Source organism: Maylandia zebra, linkage group LG2 (genome assembly GCF_041146795.1).
Source record: "Maylandia zebra isolate NMK-2024a linkage group LG2, Mzebra_GT3a, whole genome shotgun sequence".
NCBI lineage: Eukaryota > Metazoa > Chordata > Actinopteri > Cichliformes > Cichlidae > Maylandia > Maylandia zebra.
In genome coordinates, this window is record NC_135168.1 from 9367393 (window position 1) to 9395192 (window position 27800).

The 27800-nt window shown below is 43.5% G+C and overlaps 1 long non-coding RNA gene across 1 annotated transcript in view; it reads right to left on the bottom strand.

Annotated features, from left to right (window-relative positions):
• The window catches only part of LOC112434219 (uncharacterized), a 48467-nt gene that overhangs the window by 14673 nt on the left and 5994 nt on the right, over positions 1-27800 (bottom strand). The gene's annotated exons all lie outside the window — the stretch shown is intronic.

Below are 27800 nucleotides of genomic sequence, written 5' to 3' on the forward strand. Positions count from 1 at the left end.
GAGCTGAAAAGATGGATGGATGTGTAAAATCCATATTGCTGCTGTTCACAGCAGGACTTTGTTTAGCTTCTGTTCCAGTATTCCTGAACTGGCTTCTTCAAACCGGCAGCCTGCTGTTACGATCAGCTGTGGGAAATCTACAAACTCATTACAAAATATCAGAACTAAGACTTTTATTTTGACGGGTGGCGTCTCAGCTTCAGCGTGTTGATGGGCACAGCCATGGTTATGTTAAGGTTCAAATATTATCAAATATAAACCTTTGAAATTCCTTTCACAATAAATCCATAAATAAACAAAATAAAACATAGAAAAGTGTTTAAACCCACTTTTCCATAAAGCTGTCAATAGGAAATGTTCCAGTAAACATGTCTGTGTTTCTGCTGTTTTCCTTTCATGCGTCCACAGCTGACAGGTAACCCTATTGGAGTCGCCATAGTGACGGGTGGCGTCTCAGCTTCAGCGTGTTGATGGGCACAGCCATGGTGAGGACAGAGATGGAGAACGCACATTTAATTCTTTAACAAGAGATACGTTACGACTAACAGACGACTGCTGTCTACATGATGTCTTTGCAGCCCTTATGCTACATGTTACACAACTTTTCTTCATGCCAACAAGACTGAGGTGCCACATAGTCGACACATACAGCTGATTATGATGCATGTTTTACTGTTGCTATGTTCACATCATCTGCTTGGCTTTATTACTGAGAGCCTGGAGATCCTCTGACGTGTGCATGGCTGATGTGAAGTATGATTAGTCCTACATGACATCAACAACAGAGGCAATGAAAGCTTTGTTGTTAACAGGTTGTAGGTAAAGTCAAATGTCTACTTCTACACTTGTGTTGGGTAAAGTTCTTCTCACTGCAGCAGATTTATATCTGTGCTTTCACAGGGCGTGATGTGGAGCTCAGCGCTGAGGTGCAGGTCTCCTTGGAGACGGCATCCTGGCTGAAATATTATCATGCTTCCAAAACATGTCAGCTTTTATTTTGAAAGAAACAAGACTTGAAAACGAATCCCCTTCTTCCTCTTTGTCTTTGTTCTTCAGAGGAGTGTCACCTGGACAAACTCAGGGCTGTTCTAGAGCCTTTCTTATTATTTGACTCCATAGAAATAAAACTGAATCGAATCAAACAAAAACTCCCAAACAGCTAAAACACTTTGCTTCATTCTCTTTTTTAACAAATACGTTGAAGTCCATCCATAACAACACAGCTGAGATCTCCTTTGTAATCAAGTGTTTACATCCTTTGTACAGATCTGCATACAAAACAATCATTTACGTCCCACAGAAGTCTAGTTACACGTAACGCTACAAGAACTGGTGAATGACAGAAACATGAGACACATGATCACAGGTGATAACAAAAAGAGAAAGAATTCATGTGTTAGTGATGTTTTTCAGCCCTGATGGCTCATGTTGGAGAAACAAGCTGAGGTACGTGGAAAGTTCACACACACAAGTGGGCGTGAGCGCACACACAGAGAGAAACACAACTGAAGCATCTGTTTGCTGTTTCTGCTTTCATCATCTCTGCTGCTGTGTCAGGCTGGGGTCTCTCGGTGACGTGGTTGAGGTGAAGTATGACGAGTATCCCTGATTCAGTCCATCGAGACAAAGGGCAAAGAAAGCTGTTGTTAACAAACTCTATGGTGATGTGGCATTTAGCTCTGACTCTACGCTCTGCTGAATCCTTTGAACCTGCTGATCAGTAAAGCTCTACGTGCTGCAGCAGATTGAGCTCATCTGTGTTCACAGGTGTGGACCTCAGCGCTGAGGTGCAGGAGACTTTCATTCAGTTCTCCCTGCAAACAGCATCCAGCCTGGAAATACTGTCATCTTTCCCACAAATGGTGCTCTTATCTCAGAGAAGAAGTCTGATGTAAATAACTGCAATCAACAGTGATGTTCTGCACAGATCACTTTTCCATTTTGCTCTCTAGATGAGTCCCAGCTGCCTGACCTTGTGTCCAGGTGATCGTCTCACTGAGGAGCTTTTGTTCTGAAAATCCCACCTCCATGACCTGTTTCCTTTTTACTGTCTCTGCTCTTTCTTTATTAACAATGCTCATAATATCACACAATTATATTCATCACCTGCATGTTTTTATCCAGCTGCTGTTAGAACCAAACAAATAAAAAGGATGAAAAGCCTGAAATCCTTTGATTTATTACATTTGAAACAAATATGAGAGCATCCCTAACAGCACAGCTGAGACCTTTGTTTTAATCAAGCCTTTGATTTGACACACTTGTAAAGATTCATATACAAAACATAATAGAATAAATCAATATAAAATACACATAATCACAAAAATGCAGCCATGTTGTGAGTTTGCATCTAAAACATGCATGTTTCCCTTTGTACAGGCAGATTTACAGCAGACAAAGCAACACGCTGATCGACTTTGACCGCTGCAAAAACAAAATACCCACCAAGTCTGAAGTCGATCAGAGGAACTGTTGACAGACTGACAGACAAACAGATGCTTGATTCATTAGTGCGATTAAATGTTCTTCTTTAGCAGCATCACTTCATGTGTTTGTGTTCCAGGAATAAAGGTCTGTTTAAACTGGACGTCTCCTCAGCATCACTCGTGCTGTCATGGTTTCAAAGCTGTGCAGAAAGAATCTGAGGGATGATACAGAGGTGACCAAAGTTACAAACATCCAGCTGTGCTGCAAATGTTTGCAGAGCTCCAAACTCTTTGGCTTTCTGCAGAGCAAGTATGGAAGAAGCACCTGAGCTAACTTCAGTTTAGACGATATGAGGAAAAATGCTGCTTCCCAAAGTTTCCTACAAGTATCCAGTTTATATTTAGAGAAGCGAAGGCTCTTTATCCTGACAACTACTCCCTGGTGGATCCCTGTCCTGTGACAGCAGCAAAGACTGTGTATCAGTATCATCAAAGCCACTTCAATAACCAGTGTTTAAAGCTCTCTAGCAGATGGACTTCAGTGGCAGCAGCCTCTGTCTGCTGTGTACAGAAGGTTCTCTGATGAAGCACACAGCAGATGCTGCACTACAACAGCAGCAGCAGTTCAGCTTCAGTTTGCTTCGACGCCCTTTTTGACCTGTGAAACAGCAGAAAATGAAACATTTCAACACCCGTTTGTTAGCGTGAGCTATTCTGCTGTTTTTCATCATTTCACAGGTGAAATAAAATCACATTTACTTCCTGTAGGAGTGATCGTGTCCAGCCTGACTGAGACCATGTGCTCCATCCTGCACAGGTAATAAACCTCTGACATGAAGGGCTGTCAAGTAGTTTTAGACAAATGGGGGTAAAAGAGACGTTAAAAGAGAAACTACATTTTCTAAGAACTGTCTGACGTTCACCTCTCACACAGTGGATACGATTCTGCCGCTGCAGGAATAATCTTTGTGGTTATGAAACTGTCCGTGTGTTTGCAGAAAATGTCACATGTTCAAAGCCATCCCAGCACCTGGGATTTGTATAAGTGCAGCTGCTGGTGGGGAGATAGTCTCACTCTTCTATATAAAGAGTCAGCAGGCAGCAGATCTTCATCTGTGATCTCCTCCATCATCACGTCTTCACTCTTCAGCAGCTATGGCTTCACTTCGTGCCCTTCTGGGAGTGGTGCTGTGCTCCTCATGGTTTCTGCTTCTGCCTCAGGCCGACTTTGATTTACAGAGTCATCCATAATATTTTTTATTTTTTATTTTACTGCCCATCTATTTTCATACAAATGTCTCCGTCTTATGGAAAAGGGGTGGAGCTTATCCAACGAGGACAGGCAGGGCCCCCCAGACAGTTTAGCAGTCTATACAGGAGGCTGACCTTTGCAACATGTACTTCTATAATGACTTCACCATTTAGGTTATTTGGTTATGTTTCACCCTGGATTTTGTGTGATAATATTTATTTTGTCCACTGATTTAAAAACAACAAACTATATGAATATAAAACAGAGTGAACAACAAAACATCAGCTTTGGAAACTTTGATGTAAAATTCTGCAGTTGTTTTCTCAGATATAGCATAAATCAAACTAACATACATCAGTGTGTTATTAATGTGCACACACACACACACACACACACACACACACACACACACACACACACACACACACACACACACACACGTGTTACAATAAACAGCTCTTATGCTTCTGTATGATTCTCAGTGCTTTCCATTTGCGTGTCCACAGGTTGCTGTAAGTGGTGCTTGACTGCAGTTTGCTCTCATTTCAAGTGGTTTGCTGTCACAAAGCCAACAGGAAGTCCGGCCATGGTTGAGCCAACTGAAGATGGGTTGAAGGTGGCGTCCTCGTTTCCTCTGTGAGTGCGAGAGGACAGACAAAGCAAACACCGTTTGGACAGCATTAAAATATTTACACTGATGATTAATGTTGTGTCTTTGCACCTGTAGCGATACATGTTGGAAAATGGAGACTTTAGCCACCAAGACTGACGTGCCTGGAAACTTCCCTGTGAGTACGCCCACAAAGACAGGAAACAGTTTAGCCACCGCGGTTAATCCTCCATCATCATCATCCAGTATTTTTCACATCTTTTCTTCTGCTGTTTCCCTTGTTGTCAGTCACGGGTTTGTGACTGAAATGCGTGTGGTCGACGGGAAGCCTGACGAGTACGGCCTGAATCATTCCATCAACACCGGACGGAGTGAAACCTTTGTTGAAAACAGATTATATGGTAACGTTGCATTTAGCTTCAGTAAACTGTGAAGTTACAGCAGCAGATTTACATCACGTGGCTTCACAGGAAGTAGTCTGGACCTCAGCGCTGAGGTTCAAGCAGCTCTGCTTGCAGACGGCATCCTTCCTGAAAATGTTCTTCATCTTCCTAAAACCAGAACTTTTACATTGGTGCTGAAGTTCTATATAAAAACAGCCTGAAATACAAAGTGATGTTGTGCACTGATTACCTCACACTTTCCATGTTTCCTTCTACAGAGGAGTGTCCGCCTGAGTGTTTTGTCTGATCTGTTGTTGATCGTCTCATTGACACTGCATGCAGATCTGACACCAGGGCTGGACTGGGACAAAAAATGGTCCCGGGCATTTTGACTGGAGACTGGCCCCCCAGGTATTAAAGGAAAAACCATGAAGCCTTTGAATGAAAACAAACGCTGTTGTCACAGTGATGGACGCTGTCTTGTTGGTATACATGCATCAGTCTAATAAACTTAAACCTGCACCATCCTCCCTGTCCTGGTATTCTAAACAGGAAGTAGACTGTTGGTCGAGTTAACCTCCTGAACATCTACAACACACGGTGGAAACCTGACATTAAGACAGAGACTAGAAGTGAGACATGATCATTGCTGATTACTGATGACAGATTTAGATATGTTTTCATAAACCTTTCATTTGCCACATCAATAAACAGCACGGCAGGGCAAAATATGTTTTCTAACATGGCAACCTTTAAAAAGTGAAAGGAGACAGAAAGACAGCTGAGAAAGAATCAAACGGACTTTTTGATGCATTTTACACACAGTACTGGTGCAGAATCTAGAAAATGTGGGAAACACTGGCATCATATGCAGTACTTACTTCTGAAGAAATTATGATGGGACCCTAAAAAATGACTATGTACAATAATGGATTTCTATACATTTTACATCAGATGAAAACGTTTGTTGTAAGATTCAGATAATTATTTATTAAAAGTGAGACATTTTAAATGAGAATAAGAAAGAAAAGTATTTCTTTGTGCCCCCCTCTCCCTGTTAATGCCCTACCTGCCCCCCTGGCAACACTTTGCTAGACCCGCCCCTGCACAGTTACCAGCTGTCAGCTACACAAAAAGGATCCTGGTGTTATTTGTCTCTCAGAAACAGTTCATAACTTCAACTCATTTTTGTTTTGTCATGTTTTGTTCTTTACATTGTCTTTCTTCTATATAATTGTTAAACATTTAATAAATATGTCTACAAAAAGATTTTAAAAATCAGACATTTCACACAGACACCCAAATGATTTCTGACTGATGAAGGGGGCTGAAGGTGCCCTGCTCTTGCCCAGCTTCTGCTGCTCTCTCCCTGCTCACTGTCAGCAGCTGGCAGCCTCGGTCCTGCCTGAGACTCTTCATCTATCAGTGCCAAAGAATATGGGAAATAGCAACGCACAACATGCACATTACAAAACAAGCACATGAATCAGCATTACATTCATTAGTGAAGTGCTGACGTTCGTTCCTAAACTTTGGGCCTTAATTAACATCACTGTGAACTAATGTTTGCTTTGCTTCTTAACCAGTGAAGCAGCGAGGGGCTTTCTGAGGTTCCTGCTCGTAAATGCCCAAAATGAGTCGAGTATTTCTCTGCAACTACAAACTCTGCTTTCATCAGAGGTGTAAATATTACAGCACTGTGTCAGAGTCACTGAGGCTGGAACACAGAAAAAGGAAGTAGATGTATTTATTTTTAGACTTTATTGCCTGGAACCACTTTAAAAATACGCTTTGGGTCACAATTAACTGCAGAAAACCAGGAATCCACATATGAACATTATCTGTGCAGAGATTTATGCTTCTGAAGGTAAACAGTGAAAACTTGCAGCACTAAATGCACAGATAGCCAGGCGTTTCACATTTTGGGACCATCTGCCAGTTTTCATTTCTTAGGTATTGAAGAGCAGAAATGATTGAATTTTATTTACATGCTTAAAAATGTTTGCTTTTGAATATTATTTGAAGAATTACCCACACACTCAGGCACTGTGGGCCTGTTTCCCTTTGCACAACCGAGTGTTGGAAACGGGCCTTTTCTCTTTAAACTCTGAGGGGCTGTAACTTTGGCTTCTATTGGCAGATTTGCATGATTGACCCTCTTTTTAAAATAGTTTTAGCCAAGAGAATCAAGCTAACATCACTGTTTTTACGTCAGCTCACGTCACACGAGCTGTTTCAAGAAAAGTCCTCCTGTCACACAGCAATGCCTACATGAATCACACCACTCTGCTTAAATAATAATAATAATGTTTAGTGAAGCAGGTGAAGCAAAGGGCTGCTTTTAATAGGCTGGGAGACCCAGGTGTGCTGCTTTAGCTGCTGAGCCTCTCATGCTAGCCTCCATCTATAAGCTGGGATCACAGGAGCACTGCAGTCCTGACTAGATCAAGGATTGTTATTCATGCAGGTGACAAAAGTTTACATTCACAGAGTCATAGGATTGAGCCTGGTTTGAAAAGCAGCTGTTTAATGCAGCTGCTTAGAGTTCACACACAGTAGAAGAATCAGACTTGAGTCACATTTCAAACACTGGAAAAATACTCAGCAAGTAACAATGAAAACAGCACAGACTCAGTATATCCTGTTCAGTCCTGTGTTTGATATGAATGTGCTGTTCAGAGAGGATCTCGTGTCCTCTTTTACAAAGCCTTTGTTTCATGATGTTTGTGTATAAATGAATGTAGGTGTGTTTCTAAGTGTGAAGGAGCCCTGGGAGAAAAGACTGAAGCTTGTGCCAAAGAACAAACAGGAAAGAAAGATCAGCATTAATGAAGACGAGCACAGAAGGAGCCCAAGCACGTGTTGCTTTTTCAGATTTCTCTAAAAGTGTGTGTTCATTTGTTCCATCCTTCACAACAAACAACAGCTGACAGACACACATGCACTCTGTGTCACTTCACAGGGGCTGATGAAAGTGGACACAGTAAAGGGAGAGCTGGACCTGCTCTACACATCCTGCACTCTGTTAACAGACTTTATTCTGCAGCATCAACAGATAAAAATATATGAAGATATAGAAACGTTTAACATTGTGACTGTTCACATTAGTGAAGCTGTTACTTTGCTGCCAGGTGGGAAAAGAAGCCTAAAGCTGAGTCTGATTAAACATCTGCTGCACCAGAGAGTTTCATGGCCCTGCTTTATCCTGTGCTTGCTGACCACCTCGTCCTGAAACCTCTTCATCATCCTCACAGTTGTGTGAAGAAAGAGGGAAGCAGGTGGAAACCATCTGTGCTGCTGTGTTCACTTGTGTGTGTGCGTCTATGGTCATATCTAATGTGTACCTACAGACAAACACAAACACCTGGCATTGCACAAGAGTCTCTATGGAGCAACCTGCAGATGTCAGAGATGTGATTAGAGGGTAAAGTGGACTAGTGAGAGCATCTATGTTGTTGTTGTCTGCTGGGGGACAGCATCAGCTCCAGAGATGCATCAGGATCAGCAAACTAATCTGCAAGGCTGCAAGTGTCACTGAAGGAGTTTGAGTCAGTGAGGGACTCAAACTCACACAGCTGGTCAAGAAGGCTCAGCAGCTGCTGTATTTCCTGAGGAGGCTGAGGAAATTTGGTATGTTGGCCAAGATCCTCAGCAGGTTCTACAGCTGCACTGTGGAGAGCAGCCTGACAGCTGCATCACTGCATGGTACGGCAGCACTACTGCAAACCGCAAACGCCTGCAGAGAGTGATAACAACTGTGGAGAAGATCATCAGGACCCCGCTGCCCTCTCTGCAGAGCAGCTACCATCACAGAGTCCAGAGGAGAGACACACCTCTGCCCTCGAGACGAAGGTTCAGAAGTGTGAAATGTAGAACATCCAGACTCAACAACTCCATCTTCCCCACTGCTATCAGACTCCTGAACAGCTGACCGACCTCAAACTGCAGTTTGCACATCAGGTCACTTTGCACACTAAGTTCATTTTGCACATTAAACTCCATGTACATCCATGTACATCGACATCTGCAGACCACACGTGTCTTCAGTTACTTATTTGTACTTATTTGCAGTTATTTATCTTTTTATTTTATTTTTTTAAGTTATTTTTTATCCTTATTTTATCTTTTTATTTATTCTTATCTTGTTCTTTTAACCATTATCTAACTTGGCACTGTGCACGGTGTGTTTAGATTCAGTTTAAATTCAGGGACACGGAGCCCCTGTTGATCCTCTACCTAATCACACGAGCCACGGTGTGAGAACGGGTGTGGGTCACAATCAGCCAAGGTTTTGGGTGAACCCATTGTGAGATCTAGCCCCACCCCATCATGTGATTTCCTGTGATCAAATGTCCCAGAATGTGAGTGGGCGTTAAGACGTCCATGTCCCTCTTCAAGCAACTTAAAGAAGTCCAGACGCTTTTCTTTCCAAGCTCCTTCAACAACATCATTCATAGAACAGCTTCCAGCTTCTTTTGCTCGGCTACAGTTTGGATGGATTTGCAGATGCAACAAGACTAAAATGGTTAGGGTCAGGAGGTCAAAGGTCAGAGCTCCTGTGGGTCTGAGGGCGGCCTCACGCTGGAGAAGGATGAAGGAGTCTGACCTGAGCCAGTGTTTGACATGAACACATCAGCACTGCTGTCAGTGAGCCTAACGACAGCCGTTAGCATCATTTCAGTGTTTCAGTCATAAAAACACTTCCTGTCTCTGTGGTGGTTACAGTGACATCATGCAGTTTGTGCTTTGACCTCCAGAGGGCGACAAATCAGCACAGACAGAGAGCTCCATTCAAACTTTGCTGCCATCAGGAATAATTCTTCAAATATAATCATCAGTGTTTGAGCAGTTATGATATCAGGGACAATCTAGACATGTGTGACAATACTGAACATGTCACATGACACACCTCAAACATCATGTGATCCACTCTCAGTCTGCACTTTCATTCATGACTTCAACAGGTTGAAATGAGCTTTGAAGAAACATTCAGTGAAATAAATCTTTCATGGATTCATGTGAGCAGCAGATGAACTTTACTCTGAATCAGTGGATTTATCTTCTGTTTTAGACCAACTTTGATCACTTCGAGCCATCTTAAGTCCGTTTGTTCTTCTCACTAACTATGATTTCAGATCCCTGCTGTTCCCCAGCTGCCCTGTAGGTGGCCTCAGTGTGTCTCACACCATTTACAGATGATTACAGGTCGTTTACAGTTCAAACAGGTCCAACATAAGAAATATGTAGAAAATATCCTGCTATAACAGTTTGGGTCAAAGTGCAGATGTTCCAGATGTTCTGAGTCTGTCTGTGTTTCATGTTAACATGTAGATGTTGGACCAAAGTGAAGCTTTTTGATGTGACAGCAGGAATGTGAAGTGTAACTCTGAGCTGTAGGAAATGAAACTAAACGGACTTTTTCTCCTTTATTTATAGGAAAGTGTAGGAGAGCAACAGATGAACAAGCGTTACTGTAACAGGAAACATCAGAGGACCTTTATGTTCATCATCATCACTGTTTCCTTGTTCTGTCACAAACACACAACACTTCCTGCTCTCTCTCTGATGGATCTGATTGGCTGTTTCATTCACAGGAGGTCAGGGCGTCACACAAACAGCTTTAACTGCACAACGACACACTTTAAATCATCTGCAGACAAACCTGTGTGTTTGATTTATGAAGAAATAATAAAGACGTGTGTACAGCTGTCCATGAAGCAGCTTCTCACACAAACTCTGACACTTCAGCCACTTTAATTCCTGCAAAGCTGCGTAATAAAGAGCTGTGACTGCTATGAGCTGCTGATGATGACTGCATGAAGCTCTCAGCTGAAGCTTCTTTCATTTATTTTAATGTTAATGTCGCCTTTTTAAGCCTGTGTGAGGATTTTAATGACACACATTAAAGGAGCTTCTTTGATTAGAACCAAATTCATGTTGATTTTCAGCCTGAAATGATAAAAACTTTAATAATTCTGTTTATAATCATCAACCTGGAGACTAATGAAAAGTATAATAGTGAAAGAAAGCCTTTATTATTTGAGTAATGCCTGAATCTGCTCAGAGACGGAGACAACACAGAGGTGTTGATGACAGTTTGACATTAACTGAATTAAAAACAAAGTGCTCTTATTGTGAAAATCTGCCTCCTACTTCTTTAAATCATTTTTATGTATTTTTTAACCTCACAGTGAAACATTGAGGCATTAATCTGACACAGTTTGATCAGCAGCTGTGTTTTCACTGACGTTTCACTTTGATTTGTTCAGACTGAGCAGAGAGGATCGGTTCTCTGTGTGCGCACTGCTGAGAAACACAAGCTCATTTCTGCTGTTTCATGAAAAGTGTTATGGAGGAACAAGAAGTTCAGCCTCTAAACTCTCAGCGTGAGGACTGAGTGAAGAGTTTCAGAGCAGAGAGTTTTGGCTCACAGCTTTTAGCGTCTACACAAAGAGACGATTACGCACTTGATCTGAGAACATCTCCACCTCCTACAAACAAACTCTCCTACGAGCAGCTGTCACAACCACAACAGGCAGAAGACTGGATTTCTTCAGGTCAGATTTCATGCAGTTTGCATAAATTGTGTGTCACAGACTTTGTAGTTCACATTTGTGTGACTCGTTTAAATCTTCTCCTCCTGAAAGTGAAACTCTTACAAACACATCAGGCCACAACCTGCTGCAGGTTAATGATTGATCTGAAGGCAGCTGACCTTTGAGCAGGAACTTGTGAGTCTTTTATTGTGTTTAGCACTGCCAAGTGCTGGCCTCTGCTTCCACCATCACATTTACACTGGTAGGTTCAGCACTGCTGCCTGCTTCAGACTGAATCCAGCAGCACAAAGACACAAGTTAATAAAATCAGCATCTATTCCTTTATCACTGCTTTGTTACAGAGGAGAACAACGCTCCAGTAACGCGTAATCCGATTATTTTTTTGAAGTAACGAGTAAAGTAAGGGATTACTATTGCAAAATCAGTAATTAGATTACCGTTACTTTCCCGTAGGAACGCTGCGTTACTGCGTTACTAAAACCGTGATTTTTTTGCGAGAATGTCTCACGACAGTGACGTAAGCGAGTGCGCCGTTAGTGACAACAGCTGTGTGCAGATCAACAATGGATCACATATCGAGTGCAGAGAGAGTATGAGCGTGCAGCGTTTAAAGCGTGGAAGTACTGACCTTACTTTGAGTTTGATTCCATAAAAAGTGACAAAAACATTAGTGTCTGCTGTGCGTGGGAAGAAAACTTCTTTTTACAGCGAAAAAACCCCTAAACTTCCAACAAGCACCGAGTAGCTACGACGTAATGGGAAACTCACAGAGAAACTCGCGGATTCTTCCACTGACCGCAGCACACCTGCACCAGGGTAAACCTCCGCCTACCCCACTCCTGCTTTACAGGTGAAAATAGAGCAACAGGACCGCTGAGTCTTTGACTTTATTTATTTTCTGCTGTGTTTTACTTGCATCTATTTGAAAGACTGAGTGTAAACACAAAAAATATTTTATTTTATGAGCTGGAATGTGCAGAAAATAGGTTTAAATGTTAAACTAATTTCTTCCAGTCAGAGAATGTTGCAGATAATTAAATGTTTGCTTGATGCATAAAGTTAAAAGATTAAAACTAATAAAACAAGTTTTAAAAAGAGACTTTTCCATTTGATTACATTTTGTATGATGGATTATGTAGAAAAAGTAGAATTGGGCTGAAAGATCTATCGCTTTATCACCTACTCAGGTTGGAAATCGTGTTTTTAACAAGTAACTAAGTAACTAAGTAATTAATTACTTTTGAAAATAAGTAATCAGTAAAGTAACGGGATTACTTTTTTGGGGAAGTAATTAGTTACTGATTACTGTTTTCAAGTAACTTGCCCAACACTGGACAGAGTGTTGGCTTCATCACCGACACACGTCACCACATCAGGAAACAGCTGGTTCAGTGAGTATTTAAGGTTCACTGCAGACAAACTGGAGAAAAACGAATCACATAAAACATTTGTTACTGGTTTCTGACCTCGTCGTAGAGACTCACATACCTGTGTTCTGCTATCAGTGTGATCACATGTGCTGGTACAGTTTGCCAGGTTGACCCATGTAACCTCCACTATCCTGTAGACGTGGAATATGTTTCACATATGGATCGCTTCATTACTCGACTATGACTGTGTGCTTCACAGGTGCTTACTGAAGTGCTGCTTTACACAAAAGCAGACAGTAAAAATAAGAACTGCAGGTCCAGACCACAGGTTTATGTGTTGATAATGATGATGTGCAGTCACTCATTGTCACAGGATACTTCCTGCAATGATGCTACAGGTCACGCAGTTCTGCAGAGGTGGAGGAAACAGATGCTTTTCCTAACAGAGACACGACTTAAAGAATCTAACTGACACACAAACCTCAGTTTGTCTGACATTCATGAGAGTAAATGCTCCTGAATGTTCTGTTAGTTCACTGGATGTTCACCTGACTTCAAATGTAAAGATCCCTGAGACAAACTCTCACGAGTTCAGCGGCGACACGATCGCACAACCAGCCGCGACGTTAAAGGCCGACGCGCTCACTACCTTTGGTTACAGCTCTCAGCTCACACGACATACACAAAAATAATGACAACACGAGTCCTCTGTAGGACGTCACTGTGGTTTACTGACAATGTTCTCAACAACAGACGCACAACCCTGGTTTGGTCTGGTTATTTGTGTTGTACGGCTTCGTTGGTCTGACGAGCTTTTAGGGATGTCAGCAGAAGGATTTCACGTGCTGAGGTCATATTTATGAATCAACCTGAACAGCTAATACTTTACCTCTTTATTTTATAACACATATGAACACGTTATAGTAGATTTGTGCAATGTGTGTTTCACGTCTTTATGGGCGTATAGATCTGTAAACAGGCTGATGGGTGTGTGTCTGTTTATTGTAGCGGTGCAGAAATGTTAAAAATGATGATAATAACAACACTTCTCACATCAGGCTACAACACAAACCTCCTGATAGCTGCAAACACCAAAACCCCCAACGACAGGCGCACAAAGAGCGAGCAGGGACCCACCCTGACAGCATGTGAGCCTCCTACTACGACTCACTGTGGAGCAACACAACACCAGGAGACGGAGGATATGAGAGAGGATACAACTGCTGTGGGGGAGCAGCCACACACTCCACAGGAGACGACGGGGTGAGAGATGGTTCGGTGCTCCTAACATCATGTGGACGCTCGTCTGCACATAAACAAACCTCACCTAACCCCACCTCCTTTCTCTTTTTGCAGGGTGGGGTGCTCCATCCTTACACACTTTGCACCACGTGGCGCTCCATCTATTCGTTTACCTTCTTGGGTCTCTTCCTCCTCTGTCCCAGCCCGTTGAGCCGATCGCTGGGGTCCAGCCTGTAGTGGGAGTGGCTGTCCTCGCTCATCCTGTCCCCGTCCACTCCGGGTTATTCCTTTCTTCTTTCTGTCCTCTGAATCGAGCTGACCTCTCTCCTCTCTGGTCCTCGCTCTCTGAGCCGGCGGAGCATGAGAGAGAGGAGTGGTTGGGGAGAGGGAGGGGAGACGAGCGAGGGAGGGAGGGAGCACAATGGTGTTGCCATGGCAGCAGCTGCCACCAGTGTTTATCTGGAAACGTCGCTGGCAAACCAGAATAGTTGCCACACGTTGCCACACTCGCACACTCGGCAGCCACACGTTTGTGTGCGACCTGCCCGTGGCTTCCTCGTTACAGACACACCGAGAGGAAACGCTCAGACACAAGGCCGAACATGAACGAACACTCGTGTGTGGGAGGAACAGGGCACAGACTCCACGCCGTCGTTAAAGATGGCGTGTGTGCTAAACGGAGCTGTGCGCTGATCGATCAGTCAAGTGAAAAAAACAAAGGAAGCTGTCTGGATGGAGTTTGCTGCTCCCACTAATCAAAGAGATGCATCACAGCTGGAGCTGATTGATGCACGAGCCACCGTTTGCACCACCGACTCCACGCTTGTGTTTCCTTTCTGCACATGTTGTTAACACTGACCCCACACGGTGTTCATGAGCTAAAGAAATCAGGATGATTGATTGATTTCACGGACTCGTCTGCACAAAGCATTTTGTAGGTTACAGCATGAAACGACTGTAATCTCCACATTTACACTCACAATTTCTGTTTTACTCTCAAACTGATCAATAACAGCTTTCCTGTGTAACAAACACACAAAATAAAACAACTGTACCACCAATCAAACACAAGGAAAATAAATGATATTGTGAGTTCAGCAGTGGGTCTGTGACCGGTGTGTAAGAGGACGATAGATGAGTGGGTGTTTGTAGAAACAACCTTTGTGATTTAAATGTGAGACAGCAAAGCGTCAGACAGAAGCCTGAGCTGAATATTTCCTGTGATATGAAGTCACCGTGTTTGGGTCGGTCAGTCGACTACTACTCAGTGAGTGTCCCACACACACACACACACGTAGGGTAGCTGTAGCCCGACTGGCTCATCTGCTAATCAGAGGGTTGCTGGTTCGATACCTGGGATCCAAAGTGCAAACTCTTGGGGAACGAGTCTACTTTGTGTGCATCTGAGGTTGAAGCGCAGCTGGTTTCAATAAACTGCTAGTTTCCCTTTCATACTCCTGAAGGACGTTCCTCACAAAGAGCGAGGCAGCAAGTCTGTGCAGGTCCTCAGTCATGCAGGTCAGCGTCGTCTGAAGAGCTTCTCAGAGTTTCATCTCTCACCCAGTTCCAAGCCCAGTTTGTGTCCCAGATACATGCCACTGATGGCCAGGAAGTGACATCACTGGATCAGTTATGAGAGCGAACCCTTCAAGACTCAAACCTGCCTGGCAACGAGGGAAACGGCTACACAGGAAGTCCAGTGACGGGGTGCAGATGTTCCATCACCGGGATGTCATCGCTTGTTGTGTTTGCGTCACATACAAATGACATCACGGGACTTTCAGGTTGTGTTGCTGTAACAGCCCCACCCACACTGAGGTGGTGCTCAACTGTAACTGAGAAACAGAGTCGAGTAGAGTCAAGTTGAGCTGAGGCAGTTATGTTCTACTGGAAAAGAGGCGACTGTGGCTCAGGACGTCAGTCGGTAGTTCGATCCCCGGCTGCTCCAGTCTGCGTGCCAAAGTCACCTTGGGCGGGATACTGGCCCCTGTTGCTGCCAGTGCTTTTATTAGATGCTCTGGAACTGGTTTAGTGCTTAGGGAGGGTAGAAGAGTGCTATATAAGTGCTATATAAGAACCAGTGCATTTACCATTTACCATTACCATTACTTACATTCTTTACAAATCCTACCATGTGAATTCATGGATTTTTTTTTCACATTCTGTCTCTCACAGTTGAAGTGTACCTCTGGTGCAAATTACTGACCTCTGTCATCATTTTAGGTGGGGGAACTTGCACAATCGGTGGCTGACTAAATACTTTTTTGCCCCACTGTAAAACTCCCTGTCTGAATTACTTCTATGATTTATCGTGCAGTTTAGTGGAACTACAAGAAGGCTCTTATTACTAATAGGGATGGGTATCGTTTAGGTTTTATCCGATACCGGTGCCAAACCGTTACTTTTGAAACGGTGCCGGTGCTTAAACGGTGCTCAAACCGGTGCTTAACGAATGGAGAACACAAAATTGGTCCAAAAACCTCTCATGTTCAGCTGTTTTTTTGTAAAAAGATAACAATGTTAGCCTTTTCTGCAGCTATGGGGCATATATGGTATCACTCTTGGCTGGAAGCAGTGCTTAAACAATGGAAAAAACACAAACTTTGTCCAAAAACCTCTCATGTTTAGCTGTTTCCCACTTTTTCTTTGGTCATTTTAGCCTTTTTGGCCAGGGTGAAGGGAGTATCTGCCATCAAACAAGAGGACAGCCGCATGTAGCTATGATGATGTTTGCTAGTTCACCTTACATGCATTAATGTAATAACGTGGTTAGCCTACTCAACGTAAATTACACACGAACAACATTAAGCTACTCAGGCAGAGAAGAACGGCTGCTGCTGCATCATCATCCTCATCATTTCTGCTACACTGGCAGGGCTAGGGGCCAGGACTCTCCTCTTCAGGTTTTTGGGGATGTTGCTAACTCCGGGTCCGATAACAGGCACCACACCCGCAGTAGATGTGCACGGTGTGAGGTCTCGCTATGCGTCGCCAGGTGTGTCATCAGATTCGAGGTGTTACCTCCTTTGACAGTATCACAGTATCAGCTTAAAGCACTTGTTGCTGCTGAGTTTGCATCTTCTGCTGTGAAGTACAGCCAGACTTTGACCGCTTCGCCTTGGGCATTTTTAATCTGGAGCTCTGCTCTAAAAGAACGTACGTACCTGGGCCCGCCTACTATCCTCGGAAACGTAAAATGATTGGCTAGAATCTAAAGTGTATCACAGCTCAGGAAAAAAAAAGCACAGAAATAAAGCACCGAAATGTGCGCTGCCTTTCAGTCTGGTTACCACTGTTTATGTCAGAACCGGTGCCATCATGGCACCGGACACCGGTACCCATCCCTAATTACTAATCGGTTCTCAGTAAACTTTATGCTTTATAAGTGTTTGCAGTGCTATGAGATGTAAAAAACTAAACCGAAATACACTTAAATACAAGTACTGTATTAACTATTATGTAAAATAAACTACAGAGTGCACTCTGCAAAGTGTGCTTGCAGGCAAGAGATGCAAGAATGCATGACAGAGCAATAGAATAGAATAGAATAGAATAGCTTTTATTGTCACTGTTACAAGAACAATGAAAGGCTGTTTGACATTTCTCCATGTGTGTGAAGTATTTACACAATCACAGACAAATTTACATTCACACAAGAACGATATGTACAAGTTATACATGCACCTGCAAACATACGGATACACCCATACAAACATACACGCACATGCATACATGTATGTATAAATACATGCATGCGAACATACAGACACATGTCTCCACATACACATACATGCCATGGCTCGCTGACTGGGAGTGCCGACCTGAGCTCCACAGGAATGAATCCAAAAATGTTACATTTGAATGTTTCAGATCATCAACAAAATGTTCATATTAGACACAGACAACACAAGTAAACACAACATGCAGGTTGTAAATGTAGCTATTTATTCTTATTAGAGTTATAATTCAGCCCATCGGAGGGTTTTCAAGTCTGAACCGCCTTTTTAAGCCACAGCATCTCAGCCAGTTTGAATAGACCAAAGTCCCTCAGAGGTGAACTGGCTGATCATTGAACACATGTTGGTGACATTGATGGTCAGGGATGCAGAGCAGATGCAAAGCCACAGCAAACCACAAAGAGAAGCCCAACAAAGAACCTGGTGTCTGTATTTTTAGATTTTAAGGTTTTTTGATGAAGACAAAAACAAGGACAGCTTCCTCCAGGGAGAAGCTAGAAGCTGCCTCCTGCAGCTATAAATAGCAAGGCTTCAGGAAATCTCACTCTATGTCAGGAGTATGGAAACTGATGGGATGGCGTGCACCCTGCTTAATATTTTGGAGGACTAAATTGCAGCATCTCAGTCATCAATGAGGAAGTAAAGCAGGAAGCCGATCGATGGACTGTGATCGATGATCTAGGTATAAAGTAAACTGCCTTTAATGGTAAATATTATTAATGTATATACAGACCATAAATATTTAAACAGGCACATAGTTTTGTTCTTTAAGGTTAACAAAACCATGATAACGGTGTCTACGTTACAGGACATTTCAATGTGAATAACTGGTAAGTGCTCTATTCTTAGGAAACCGTGGCCTTTCTGTCGGTTTGGATCTGCTGATGAGCCTTTGGTCTATATAAATAGACTGACTATGGCATAATCATGACTTTTGTCATCACAGAAGTGATGGGAGCATTCAGAGACTAAAAAATAAAGCTGTGGAAGAGCAAATAGTGTGCACAATTCATCTGATCGCAGAGAAGCAGTGAAAAACCCACAGAAAGTAAAAGATAGACGTCCTAAAAACTGGTGCAATTCAGTATAATATCATTGCATGTTTTGTTGCAATGGAGCAAACAACAACAGTACACTACTTTGATGGGACTAAAGTATCTCTAATATAACATGGATGCTGTAAAATGTGATTGTGACATCCTTGACGTATGCACAGGAGTACAGAAGTAAAACAGCAGGAGTGTTAGCTCTACAGAGGAAAAGACACGCCTGTTACGTCGCTTACTACCTGCTTCTTGTCACCACATCGCCCGGTAGGATGGTTTCGACTCTCTCTGTAAGTGTACATCTCACTCTAGACTCTGGCTAACCCATTCTCTCCTCCCTCCGCAGCATTCCTACCAGCCCACCTATGGCTGTGCCACATCATACTGCTCATGGTAATACTGGTTTAATGTTGGGCAACGATAAAAAAATAAAATATCGCGATACAATATGGGTAAAGTGCGCATGCGCAGTGCCTTTGTTTTCATACCCACATGGTGGCGATAGAGAATGAGAAGGGGGAAAGCGGATCGTTGAGTGAAACACATGAACCAGAATTGGTTTGTAAAAATGCTGCAACTTCAGTGGTGTGGAACTGGTTTGGTGTTTGTCCGTCAGATACACAACAAAGCACCATTTTTTTGTAGAACATGCAAGCGGCCGTCATTATTGCCATATTTTTCGGACTAAGGTGCTCTTAAATCTGGGAGTAATCTGGGTCCTAAACTCCGTCCTTCAGGACCCAAAGTCAAACGAACGCTGCGACATCACTGAGAGTTAAAAACGGTCTAAATTCTTTCATCTTTAATAAAACGATCAGTGTTGCTGCTTTACCAGGTGTAACTATGAAGTTTAACATCCAGGCATCCATGAAAACAGAATTTATTATATTTAACGGACTTAGAAGTTAACAGGAAGTTAGCAGGAAGTTAGCGGAAGGTAGCTCACTGGTTTTGCTAGTGCCTAAGCATGATATAGCATGTTCTGACTGAGAGATTTCTGAACAAATTAAAACGTACAGCTCTGCTGTCACTTCCAACATAAATGAAGACAGAAAACTAAACAGCAGTGACGTTTGTAGGGTTACTGAAGTTGGGCTAGCTGCTATATAATGATGTGCTACGTGATCGCTAGCGACACAGCTATGTTAGCATAAACACAGTGAAGCTGGAGGACGAACACTAACACTTTTCCACTCGATAAAAGTTAACGTGAGGGTTCCTGATGGTTAGAGACAAATGCAATCGCATGGCAGGATGCTGTAAACCACAGGTGTCGAACTCCAGACCTCGAGGGCCGGTGTCCTGCAGGTTTTAAATGTGTCCTTGATCCAACACAGCTGATTCAAATGGCTAAATGACCTCCTCAACATCTCTTGAAGTTCTCCAGAGGCCTGGTAATCAACTGATCATTTGATTCAGGTGTGTTGACCCAGTGTGAGCTCTAAAACCTGCAGGACACCGGCCCTCGAGGCCTGGAGTTTGACACCCCTGCTGTAAACCATAGGTGTCAAACTCTGGCCCGCGGGCCAAATTTGGCCCGCAACCTAATTACATTTGGCCCGCGAAGCCATACCAAATTACTATCAGAGCTGGCCTACTGGTATTATACAGCTAATATATATATTGTTTAGTATTAAGCTTTGCTTGTTCCATATTCAGTTTTTCAGCAAAACGTGTTTGAGTCCATAAGAAAAGATTCATTCTTATATCTGGAGGAATAAATATATTTCAATAAATATTAACGTTAGCCCGCGACTTTGTTCCAGTTTTGAATTTTGGCCCACTGTGTATTTGAGTTTGACACCCCTGCTGTAAACGGACCAAACTTCAGTCAGGAGAACAACTGAGATAATCCATCCACAATACGAGGTTAGTCATTAATATACTGCAACAACATGGGAATAGAGCCGCTGCCAGAGAATTCAACATTAATGAATCAATGGTAGAGAAGTGGAGGAAGCAAGAAGAATGAGTTTAATAAAGTTTGATTTATCTGACTGCTTTGTTTCGCTTAATGTGCCTTATAATCCCCTGCAGCTTATGGTCTGAAAAATACGTACTGCAAACGAAATCATTTGAAGAACTTGTTACATTAGCCTTGAGAATAGTTAGCTTCATAACTTGGCCAGCTCAAGGCCTCGAGGGCCGGTGTCCTGCAGGTTTTAGATCTCACCCTGGGTCTACACACCTGAATCAAATGATTAGTTCATTACCAGGCGTCTGGAGAACTTCAAGGCATGTTGAGCCATTTAAATCAGCTGGACACGTCTAACACCTGCAGGACACTCGTGGCCTGGGTTTGGACACCACTGCCATAACTGAATACTGAAAGAAACTACAAGTCACGATCAGCTTCCTCATCAAGAACATCGTGAGAAGTCAGTGCAGCTGAGCAGACTTACTCAGGAGGAGTGATAGAGAAGGACTGAAGAATGGCCACATCAATTCTCCCTGTGCGATAACACAGGTGGATCCTGCAAAACGAGTGTGTTGTCTCTAGTACAACACATAACAATTCTGGGTTTATCTCTGGACTCCATCTCTTTTACATCACTCTGCCAGAGGCCATAGCTGTGAGTGCCTTCAATCGGGCATACTGGGCATTTGCCTGGTGGGCCGACAGTGATTCTTCGTATTTATGGGTTGATGGGTTTTGTTTTGTTTGTTTATTTTGTAACGGCATGAGCAATGAAAGGTGGTGGATTGGCCAGATGCTAGCCGATGTGTAAAAATAACTCAGTTGTTTGGTGGTGGCTATGGCAGAGCTTCCAAAGCCCTGCTCACAGCATTCCTGACTCTTTTTCGCCTGCACAAAACAGTCCCCTTTAGATTATACCTTCGGCTACTGGGTATGATGGCTCAGCCATCCTGGTGGTCTGGCTTGGCTGTTTAAGAGGGTTTCAGCGCTGGGTGGTTTCTTCAGGCGCTTCCTACTGTTCTTGTGAGGATTGACAATACCACCATGGGGGCTTATATTAGCCATCGGGGAGGGATGCATTCACGCTAATAGCAGCAAACATTTCCTCTCTCTGAGTGCAACACATCCCAGAGTCAGAATGGGGAATGAATCTGCGAGGCGTTGTGTTATATGGTGATTGGGCTTTGCATCCAGCCACTGTAGAACAGCTTCAGCTGGAGCTTTTAGCCACTACATAGAGCAATAATCTTCACTAAGCTTGATCTTAGAAACACGTTCCATCTGGTGGACATTGGGGAGGTGACGAATGGAAAACTGTTTTCAACACTTGGACATTTCAAGCGTGCCGGGCTGACAAATGCCTCAGTTGTTTTCCAGGCTTTAATCAATAATGTGCTCTTTGTATGTGCACCTGTTTGACCTGCAGATTTTTTTCCAGAGAACAACTAGAACAGGAAGCAAGTCAGAGTTCTTCAATGACTAGGAGACACTAAGTCTAGTCTTGGTCTTGGTAGCCAGGGATCCGTCCACCATGGCCTCTGATCCTGGCTGCCACGTGGCACACATTGCATGCGACCCCTATGGCGCCCACTGCAGGTGGTGGGCCTGCATAAGAATGGGCCCATGTCCCTTTTTCGGGTTGTGCCCAGCCAGGCCCCATGGACCAGTGCCCGGCCACCAGATGTACAGCTTCTGGCACCCTCCCCGGGCCTGGCTCCAGGGCAGGGCCCTGGTAACACTATCCCAGGCAGGGTGAACTGTTTCCTTGATCTTGCACTCATAGGGGTCTTCTGAATTAAATTGAATTGAGGAGCAGACACAGACTGTTTTATATGAGATCCTTCTCATGCACTTCAACAGTCTTATTCATCATCGAGTCTTAAATGATCCTGTTATGACCAATGACTGCTCGACTGTGTCAAAGAGCTACTTCCACAGTGTGGAGAAGCCATAATTCTGACTCCACGCCAAATAAAAGGGGGAAACCCTCCCAGGGATTGACACCTAACAGTTAAATAGTTAAAGGATTAAACTTCTCTTTCCTTTCTTTAAACAAAAAAATATTTTCAAAAAACTATTCAAAGGTCCCAAATATCTTATTTCACTCAGGGGAGGAAGGCAGACGAGAGGCAGCTGTGTCATTATGGCGTTTGTATCCTGCTGCTACTGGGACCAGTTACAGTTCCTTTCACTAACACACACACACACACACATTCTAGTTTTGATATCTTAGTGAGGACACATCCTAGCCGCTCACTGTAACCATCAATAATGAATGGTTAACGCTCAACCTAAACCTAACCATAACCTAACTGTAACCCTGACACTAGAACCACATTGTGAGTCTCAAACTCGTGAGGCACTTTTGTCCTCATAAATGACTGTTGGTCCCCACAAGTATAGTAACATTCCAATTCTTGGTCCCCACAGAGACATCTAAACAGGTACACACACACACTTTCATGTATTTTTGTCCACAGTATAAAAGCTGTTTGGGGCTGGGAGGAATCAAGTCCGTCCATGGCAACTTTCCCCGACTGCCTTCCACATTCTTTGAGTGCTTGCCTTGTCTGCTCGCTCTGGCGCTTTAATGACTTCCTTCAAATGGTACCAACACTTCAGCAACGACTGCAACATCATTTTTTCCATCTTCACAGTCCTGGAAGCATTGGACAGTATCATCTATTACATGGAAAATATTAAAACAGCTCAGCTCACAAAAGCAGGGAAACCTTGGGTGCAAACATGTGGAGACCACTAATTCATTTACTGCATGTTGCCTCTGCTCAGTGTCTGCTCAGTAGAACATGGATCTACATGTTCACTCCTGCACTGGCCAAAGCTGGTAGTGGTACTGCTTAGACTCTTTGAGTGCTAACATTGGTGCTCCAATCATTTGGTCTGGCTCTAACGGTGTGATTCAGACTGAGCAGACCTGGTGCATTTTGAATCAAAACTGCAGAGTCATTTTACTATTATTTAATAAGGAAGAACAGAGAAGAGTCCATGACCACGTTATATCAGTAAAGATGTTGTGTCTGCATGAGAGTAGACTGTCTCTGCAGGCAGCATCACACCCAAACAGAGCAGACAGCCTGTTCATCCTGAGCTCGCCAAGGTCACCAAAGGTCAGGCGGACAAAAACCTGCAGTCTTAACAAAGCCACAGGCAAAGACACTCTTTATTATCAACTATCTAATAAAACACAAAACAGCCAAGAAGTGAATCTGCCATGAATTTCACAACTTTACAAGCTAAAAATTAGACACTGAGCTTTATATTGATTAAATATGTTAAATAGATATTAAATTAAATACAGATCCTGATAAATGCCTCGTTAATTTTTCATCATAGAATTACTGTTGAAACAACCCCTTATCCATGTTTGATGCCCTGCAATGGACTCACAGCCAACTGTAGAAAGCAGCCCAATCAGAGGCACTTTTTCTTTGACCCAGTTTATACTAAGTGGAGATATTATCTGAATTTCAGGAGTGGGACCACACCTCATTCTCGCCGCCTCAGTTTATATATGCCCCCTTCACCAATACCCTCTGTTCTCATTTTCATGCCCCCCTGGAGCCCAGGAGCAGCTGCCGGTCCTCTTTGAGGCCTTCCCCACATTGCAGCACCAGTACACGCTCCCTCATCCATCATCGTTCATCGTAACTGAGGATGTGGTCCCAGCTAGTGAAATTGCTAGTAAAAATGTTAATGTGATAAACTCACCAGCTACTGGCTCACTGACATCCAGTACAAGAAGGCCAGGCTTACCAAAACATACAGTTTGATTTGTGCGCTCTGCTGCTGCACACAAATACTGTCCAACACAAGGAATTCAGCCTGGATTTACACTCTTCCCAGTGTCCTATGGCAGGTCAGCTCTATCACAGGCAAGGACAGCTCTGATGCTTCAGAAGTGTTATCAAAATAAATAAATAAATAAAATAGAAATAACATACTAGTTTGGATCAAAAGCCAGACTAAAATAATAAGTTTTAAGACGCAATTTAAAAGACTGCATGGACTCGGAGAAACGAATATAAAGAGGGAGGTTACTCCAGAGTCTGGGAGGTACGACAGCAAAGGCCCGATCCCCTCTGGACTTCAGACGAGACCTCGGCTGCGTCAGGAGCGTTTGATTGGAAGATCTAAGTGCCTTATTAGGGATGCACAAATGGAGGCGTTCGCATAGATAGCTGGGAGCTAAATTGTTTAAAATTTTAAAGGTAAACAAAAGAATTTTGAATATTGGTACGATAATCAACAGGGAGCCAACGTAGGTTGGCTAAAACTGGTGTGATGTGGGCATAATTTCTAGTTCCAGTTAAGAGACGCGCAGCTGCATTTCAAACTAACTGGAGCCGGTGAATAGAGGAAGGTGGGAGGCCCGAGTAGAGAGAATTACAGTAGTCTAATCTGGAAGTGATAAGACCATGAATGAGTTTTTTAAGGTCCTTCAAAGGGAGGTATGGCTTTGCTTTAGATATCTGACGCAGCTGGTAGAAACTGTTTTTTACCACAGAGGAGGTCGATTTCTTGAGCTGTCCAGGAAAACACCAAGGTTTCTAACAGTGAGTGAGAGATGGCTACCAAGGGGCCCTAAGGCATCAGTAAGTTGTTCCAGCGGGGTGTGACTATCAAAAACTATAACTTCTGTCTTATCCTCGTTCAGTGTGAGAGACGTGACCACGTTTGGACCTCATTTAGACAGTCAAACAGGGGTTCCAGAGACGTAGAGACATCTGATGTCAAAGGGAAATAAATTTTTATGTCGTCGGTGTAGCAGTGAAAGGAAATGTTATATTTTTTAAGTATTACTCCCAAAGGCAGCATGTACAAGGAAAAAGAACTGGGCCGAGCACAGATCCTTGAGGCACACCACAGTGAATTTGTTTTTAAAAACTGAAGCTGGCCCTCCACCTCTGTCAGTGGACTGGGGTGAGCTCAGAAAGGTGAATCGGGTTGGTTCTGAGAAAGAAAAGAACTCACCAGGGCAAAGCCAAGTTTCAGTCAAGGATAAGAAGTCCAGCCCGGATGAAAGAATCAGCATAAAGAGTCCTAAAGTTGGCAGCATGGTGTTCAGAAAACAGCCTGGGACTGAACACTAAGAAAACCAAAGAGGTCATTGTCAACATCAGGAGGCACTGACTTGGCCCCCCTCTACATCAACGGGGAGTGTGTGGAGAGGGTCCACACCTCCCGGTTCCTTGGTGTCCTCATCTCTGCTGACACCTCCTGGACAGACAACATCTCAGCGGTCGTCAAGAAGGCCCAACAGCGGCTGCACTTCCTGCGAGTCTTCAGGAAGTACAAGCTGAACTCCAACCTGCTGCTGACATCACGGTATGGTACGGCAGCTGCACTAAGGCGGATAGAGGCTTCAGAGTGTGGTCAAGACAGCACAGAAGATCATCGGCTGCCCTCTCCCCTCCCTGATGGACATTTATTCCTCCCGCTGCCTCAGCAGAGCAGCAAGCATTATCCATGACAGCTCCAGTCCGGTTCTAACCTGTTCAACCTGCTTCCCTCAGGGAGGCGCTACAGGTGCATCAGCAAGGAGACCCACAGACTCACAACAGTTTTTTCCACCCGTAACCTGAACTCACACATGATAAACACAGTTCCACCCCCCAATGTAGGACCTCTATACACAGACTACACAACTATCATCACCACAGTGCAACACTTAATTTACGTGCAGTAACCCACACTGTAATATATAGCACTATGTTTTGTTTCTATATTTGTAGATAGTGCTGCAGAACTGTGCAACTCACCCCCTTTCTTTCCCACGTCTGCACTGAATAGGAGATGCTCTGAAGCTTATTGTGCATGTGTGTAGTGACAATAAAATGCATTCTATTCTGTTTTTGTTCACATGCTAAGTTCAGCATTCAAAATCTTGGTGTAATGTTTGAGTCTTCTCTGAGTTTCAACTGTGTAAAATCTTTATCTCACTCCTAACATTTCTAAATTGTGAAACATGGTCTCCTCTGCTGAACTGGAAGAAATTATCAATGCGTTTCCATCACTGCATTTAGATTAATGTACTGGCCTCTGTGCTGGATTAGAGAAACCACCAAGGCTCTGCACCAGTCTACAGCTGACTCTGTCCATTCTTTTAAAAAGCACTTCAAAACCTTTTTGTTTAAACAGATTTTCTGTTGAGAAGTTTTTTAAAAATTTTAAAACTACAGGTTTATGTTATTTTGGCACTTAATGGGGTTTTTTTGTGACGGTTTGTCTGTGAAAACGTCCTCACAATCACTAAAAACCAAAGAACACCGCCCCCACAGTAAAGCGGTGGAAACATGGGTCACTTTTCTGCTAAGAGCACAACATGACCTCCCTGCATGGAGGGGCCAATAGACAGGACCGCGTATCGTACTGTGACGAGGAACCTTCGTCCCATGAAGATGGATGTTCAAGCATGACGATGATCCAAAACATCGTGTCGAGGTAACAAAGCAGTGGATGAAAATAAGAGTGGCCTATCGAGTCTTCCACTCATCACCTCCAGCTGGTGACGGCAGATGGCTGCCCCTCACCGAGCCTGGGGTTACTTCTTCTTCTCTGTAATGTTGTAGGGTATTTACCTTATAAATATGAAATATATAAATATGAAATATGTCAAAACAAAGCAGAGACAGCGATCAGTGATAACTGATTCTCAGTGCTGGAGATAAGGATGTACGGTAACCTTCAACATTACACATCCTGTGGACACATACTGTTTGATCTATTGTTAGCATAAAGACGCTGACAGGTGCAGATGAATGAGCCCCTGATTTCTTCAGCCTACAGCAGACAGACTGTCAGGAGTTAGCTGCAGGACTGCAGAGCGTATGCTTGGTTTCATGTTGTGTTGTTGTTTTTAGCCTGACAGATGCCAAATGATCTGTCTGATCAAACGGGCGATTGTGGAAGAACACAAGCGCTTTGTCCTCTGGAAGCTGCTGACCTTCTCTGGCCACACAAACTGCTACACACACTCACACTGACATTAACCTGTCAATGTGGTACACCACTCTATACTTCACATATCTTGGTTGTCCTCATTTACACGACAAACACTTAAATAGACACACACAGTGACACTGTACGCCACCCCGAGAGGCCCAGTGTGGCACGCTACTGGTGTGTCACATGCTCAGAGTCCAAACAGCCTCTGTGAACCCACACTGCTGCAAATATGTCGCCAGCACCTCCAGATTCAAATCAGTGTGTCATTGAGCAACAGAGGTTAGCAAAGGTGT